The following is a 6,559-nucleotide window of genomic DNA, read 5'->3' on the forward strand; positions in this document are numbered from 1 at the left end:
CCCCCCCGAGTAAGTCTGTCTTTAAAGTAATTACCAGACTTAAACAAAAAGGCAGAACAAGGAGCTTTTCTCAATTGCTGAGTCACTGTCCTTTTATTTCCTAAAATTTACTACAAACCATAATTAAAAAATTTCAGAAGAATGGGAAAATGGAATAACAAAATCCTGTATATTACTAGATAGTTGAAAAGTGTGATTTTTTTATTTACTACAGGTCAGTTTTAGACTGAGACCTTTAGTTTAGACTTAATGTCTAAAGCAGAACGTGAAAAAATAAACATTTCTATTGGTTTCTTTAGAGAGAGATTGCCTTTGACTTGTGTTTTTGCCTTACTGCTTGGCAAAGGAGGACACTCCCTGGTTTTTAATGTCAGGAATCATATAAGCCTAAGCTTTATCAACTTCCCAGTGTTGTGTGACCCTTTTTGGTGGTACACCCAAACCAGGAAACCACTTTCCCGTCTGTAATTTTTGTCCTATTAAGAATTACAGGGTAGATAAAATACATTAAGCAAACCCAAGAAAAATTCTGAAGAACATTTATAGAATTGTGAAAAGGAAGGAGTCTGAAGGAGCTGAAGTGGGTTCCTGAGGAGCAGGAAGAGGAGGAGGCAGAGTAATGCCTTTATAGGGACTCTGTGCTAATGGAACACTTAGAGCATGTCCTCAGCTTTTGCCACTAGTTGAAGTCAGCGATGCAAAGGCAGTTTGTGTGATGTGGGAGCCAGGTTGCGTGATGTGAGGCTAGAGAAGACCTTATGGTAGATTATAGTAGAGCTGGAGAAAGTGCAACAAATCCATTTGAATCCAAATGTATTCTCTACTGGCCTTTTGCAGTGCTTTGGATGCAAACCGAAGGAGACTTGCCAGAGTGCCCATCCCACCAAACTCAGTTCAGGTGGGAAATTCCAGCTGGAATTCTTGAATTTTTCTTTTATTTCACAAAGACTTTTTCCATACATATTTATGCTGTAAACACAAATAAATTAAAGTCTTGATGACTATGGTAATTTCAGTCACCTGTATTCAGATTGAAATGGCTCCTTTCTGAACCAAACAGTTCTGTTTTAGAAGCAGCCTTTTGGACTTGAGTATGTTTATGCGTAGCAGCTTTCTGAAGATGTGTGTGATTGACTTAGATGCTGCATATCACAGCCCCTCTTCTTACCTGTGTTCTTCAGGAGTATGGTTACTACAACTTTCAGAAACCTTTCAGCAGTTGATAGGAACAATAAACAAAATACCCTCTTAATAACAAACTGCAGGCACTTTCTGAATAAAGTTACAGTTTCAGCAGAAAACCAATGTAGATTAAAAGGAAACACCTGCTCCTGTAAATTACTGTGCTGCAGGTACCAACCCAGGAGACTCTGCAGATGGCTCTGTATTTGCAGACCTGACCTCACCACCCCTTCATCAATCTCTGACTGATTGATTCTCTCCGAAGTAGCACACGCCATATCCCAAGGTACTAGAAGACACCTTTGAATTAGTCCCAGTCAGAATACCAATTAAGTGGTACTTTTGCTTCATTTTGGAAGTTCTTAACAAAGGATTCATTTGCCTCAGCCAGCGCTAGCACTGACTAAAACATGGTACAGGCGGCTCCAGGAAGAGCTGCCAAGGGAATTATACTGCAGGAAGTGTAGTCCCTTGCTGCTGGGGAGTGAGGATTAAGTTGTGCTATGCCCTACGATTTTGAGATGGACAAAAAGAAGGTGGATTCTTGATCCTTAAAATGGTACAATATGAATTCATCACTTCAGTTAGCCTTCCCTGCCAACCAAGAAAACGTAGAAGAGAGATCATGTTTTCTATGTTCATTTTCCCTCCTCAGTTGTTTTCAGGCACCTTACTCTCTTACTGAGACCTGAGACTGGTTATGTTCGTCTTCTCTTAACTAGGACAAATTTTCTCATGTGCTGCTTCCAACATATACCTGCACAAAGGCCCCACACAATGTATTGAGACCAGGCTAATCAATACGTCCTTTTTCTTTGTGGAAGAATATGTTAGCACCCTTTCTAGAAAACAACCCTTCTGAAAAAAATAGATACAAGCTTGTGTTCCCTGTCCAGCCTTACATGTTCCTATTTTGTCATCCTTCCTCCTCAAAATTCAGAGGAACGCAGAGTGGTACGGTGATACGTTTTGAGTTTTGGTGATAACAGTAAAATATTTGGATTTGTGGAGTTTTCACTGAGCACTTCGAATTTTACAGCTTTGTTATTCTCTGAATGCCTGGGGTACGTTAAATGGCTTAAAGAAGATACATGTTTCCCTGAAGAAAACAATTTAGAGAGTAAGGGAAATTATTCTGCATGCAGTTTCCTGGAGTTCTTTGTAGTTTCAGAGTCTTACTGGATTATTGGGTAACTTTTAGTCTTTTCTGCATTTCATAGGTGCATGTATCATCTAATCTGATGGCCTGAATGCCCATCCCAAGCAGTGATAGTCCACAAAGCAATCTGTGGCTGAAGCCAATGCTTTGTTTTAGGTACAGTAGAAAGACATCCAAATTTAGTATAAAAATGTAACTTCATGAAGCATCTTATCATATTCCTTAGTAAAGTATCTGGGAATTTTCTGTTGAAAATACATTCTGTGTTTCCAGCTCACGGGTTTCAGACTTTGTCCTCTGGCTGTTGAATCTATGGGTTGCCGTCTCGATTAAATAGCCCTTGCTGTAGAGCTCGCGTTCGTGACTTGGTGATGCTGTCGAACGTGGATGGGAAATTTTCCTGGTGTTTGACTCTAAAAGCATCCCTAATTCTTTAAACTGATAGCACTTTTACATGCACATTTTTCAGTCAGTTTGAATTACAAAAATATGGTTATTACTGTGCTCAGCTACTTTTTATTTAAATTATAAGAAAAAACAAAGTAATATGTACATTTTAGCCTTTTAATCATATCTGAAGAAGACCAACTGCAACAAAAGTACAGCTGTCCTACTGCATTTTTTGCATTAGGAATTAAGATCCATGAGTAGTTGATGACATAAACCACAATGTATGCAATTAATTAAGCAAGATTGTGTCATTTATGTCGTATATCTAAAAGGAAACCTGTTTAACAGACATGGCTGAATGTATTACTGTAAAAATATTTTCATTTGAAATTTCCACTGTGATATTAAGTCTGAGAAAGCATCCCACCCTCAAATTCAGATAATTCAAGAGAAAACTCCACTAAAATCTGGTAGAATGCTGTCATTTGAGATTCTGGAACTCTCTGAAATAACGAGGAGTGAAAAGAAGCAACTAGCTTCATGGGAGAAAAAACTGCAGTCAGCTTTTCGACACCAAATATTCAGTTATTTTTCTGCATACATTGAATGAAGTGATTTTTTTGCTCTTCTAGTCATGGTTTATCACCTTTTATTCTCCTGTACCTAGTGGGAACCATTGTCCTTTGTGCATTCTGAATCCAGCAGTATGTATTAGCAGTCAGTACCATTAAGTGTTTCTTTATTCGCAGCCAGCTTCACTAGTAGCTTTTAGAATATATCCGTCACATCTAATTCATTATAGTTTGGAAATGTGACACTTGGGAGATTGAAAATCTGAAACATCAAATGTTACCATGTGTGTAACTAGAACATCTTAATCTTTTAGAATTGCGTTTCTTTTGAAGGAGAAACCTCTGCGGCGTCCTGCTGTCCATTTGGACAAAAGAGCAGATGTGTTATATGCGTGTGTGCATGTGCACTCGTCTGTCTGCGGCAGGATGTGAACCAATACGGCTACAAAAGTTACTGCTTAATTTGGAAAGCACTCATTTCAGCATCCGCCCTTTGGGTTAATAGTGTAAACTTTAACTTAAACTGAGTGTGAATTACTTAATTTGCATAACGCCTTAATTATAAAGTAAAAATCTAGTGATAAAGTATTATAAAAAATGAAGTGAGATGTATATATATTTTGTACATGTATGTAGGTATATTTTTGTATCTTTCAATTTGTTTCAAGGTTTCCTTTTACCCTTATCTTTGATCCTTACCATTTTTCAGCAAGTTTCAAATTTTTAGAAGTAAAGATAACCTTATTTTAAAGTTTTGCATTTTTTTAATGTAAGTAAAAATGTTCTCATTGAAAACATGAAGATTTAACACATGCCCTCTCAGAAGAGGGAAATGCTATGCTTTCAGGAAAAAAGTCACTTTCTAGCTCGTACTAACAGCCCTATGAACTGAGGTCCTGGAGGACGAAAACTTACAGCTAGTTTTAACTTTGGACACTTGATTAGTCCCATTAACTGCAGTAGGATTACATAAACATGTGAGGTTAAGCGTGTGTGAAAAATTAGTTTATAGAACATCCAATTAGATTTCTCATTTTCATTACTGATTGGATTTTTGTAGAATATTTCTTCACTTTCTAAAACATATTATGGAATATTTAGGTGGCAACTGTAATACATTACTGGAAGGAAATAAGTTAAGTCTGCAGTAGCGTATTTTAAAACATGGTATACCCTTATGGGCATACAGTGTTTAAAATGTCATGAGATGGGATTTTTTAGTTTACAAAATGAATACATTAAATCTGAATTATATATATCAAAACCATTTGATCCATTATTTAAATAATTTATCTGATTTCTTTAAGTATGTATTAATCTGTATTTAAATAATTTACCTTATTTCTTTATATAAATATACTTCTACATTTCTATATATACATATATAGAAATATACATACATAATATATACATTTCTATATATAGTTCCTGAAACAGAAGTGCCTTGAAAAAGACACTCAGCTACTAATTCTTTAAAAATGTTACTAGATATGTTATTAAAGAAGAGAATTCTTCTCTCTCATTTTTCTGAAGCGCCATTTGGCAGTTCAGATCCTTGGAAATGTTACTGAAAATACTGTCACTTATTTGTAGCTATTTCTTTCAGTGGTCATATTTATTTTCTGTATTTTTTCAGTCTAAAGTGAAAGTTAAGAATGCTTCCAAATAAATGACTGGACTGCACGGCTCTTACCCCAGAAACACTGTTGTGAAATACTCTGAAACTGGTGGTAAGTACATCTATGTAACAGTTTTGCAAGAATATAGAGTGAAGGATAATCGACAAAAGTCTCATTTGTGTAACAGCTTTGACCCATTAGGCGCTTTTAAATCATGCATCACTGACTTCAGGGTTGCCGTTGTCAAGCTACTTACAGATCCCAGTTAAATCAGGCATTTCATATTTTTCCCCTCATTCGCTTTTGTTTACCAGCAGGAGACAAAATATTTAATTAGTTCTGGGGCATTTATAATCTCCTCTGGGCCAGCTCCAGCCACAATGCTGGACGCCACTTCTGAGTTAATTCCAGTCAGGCTGGCCCCTCCAGTACAACATATGGGTAACCTATAAGCCTTTAGCAAAAGTTGCAACTGAACTATTAGAGGGGTGGGACCTCCCTGCTGGGAAAATACTGCGCAACAAAGCAAAAAGGGGCCAGCGTCACCAGTGGAGGTCAAGGCAACACTTAGACCAAACAGCATCTGGCAAACTGTGCCAAGTAGAAATCAATGAGAAGCAGGGCAGTGGGTAGTAATTTTATGCCTGTTTGCACGAGAAAATAACTCCTTCTGAACTGAAAAATTATTTTATAAAAAGCATATAGCATCCTTTGGCATTATTCTCTACATTGTTGCTTCATATATTTTTATTCCATTCAATAAGCTATATGGCACAATCTATACATGATTTTGGTTTTGGGCAAGCAGCATTAATTATGTTTTGGGAGATGAGGAATTTTGAGAGTCTTCTTCCTCATTGGGTAGGAACCAGATGTATAACTGTAATTCATTTCCAAAGTGCATTACATTCTCTTCTTCATGTTACAACAATGAGTCAAAGGGTTTGAGAAGGAAAAAAAAGACAGTTCCCAATATTATGGACTGTAGATTCCAGCCACTGTGAACTGTTGCAGCTCAGCCCACTTGAGCTTAGGGTTTGGTTTGGTTTCGTCTTGGTTTGCTTTGTTTGTGGTACTGGTGTTGCTTCAGTGTCAGGGATCTCATTAAATTTAGTTACATTTATAAACTTTTAAAAATAAGCACATGAATTCTAGTTCACATATGCTGGGTCATAAATAACTGGGCTTTGGCTATCATCATCTCTGCAGAATCCCATTTTGAACAAACATCTCTGGTTTGAGGTTAAAAGGATCACCTTATTGTATTTGGAGGGCAGTGGGCACAGGAGGCAAAACACGGGAGTTTATGTCTCTGTAAGCTCAGAGATCCCCTTACATTTACATATGTGGTGTGATGCACAGGCGTGAGGATGACGCACTGAGGTTGGGACACATCTGAAAAAGTTAGAGGGTATGTAAGGGCCACAAGAGAGGGAAGTCAGGAGCAAGAGACAAATAACCCTTGGAGTACTTCTCCCTCCAGAATCTAGAGTTGAACCCAAGAGTCCTGAGTTTTATACTTCCTTCTGCTGTGAGGAAACACGGTCAAATCAGCTGATGAAATATGTCCCAACCACCTACTTCATCTTTCTAATCCAGAGGTACCTGGTATATCCCGATGACTGGAAAAGGGGAAA

Source organism: Eurypyga helias, unplaced genomic scaffold, assembly GCF_000690775.1.
Source record: "Eurypyga helias isolate BGI_N326 unplaced genomic scaffold, ASM69077v1 scaffold33169, whole genome shotgun sequence".
NCBI lineage: Eukaryota > Metazoa > Chordata > Aves > Eurypygiformes > Eurypygidae > Eurypyga > Eurypyga helias.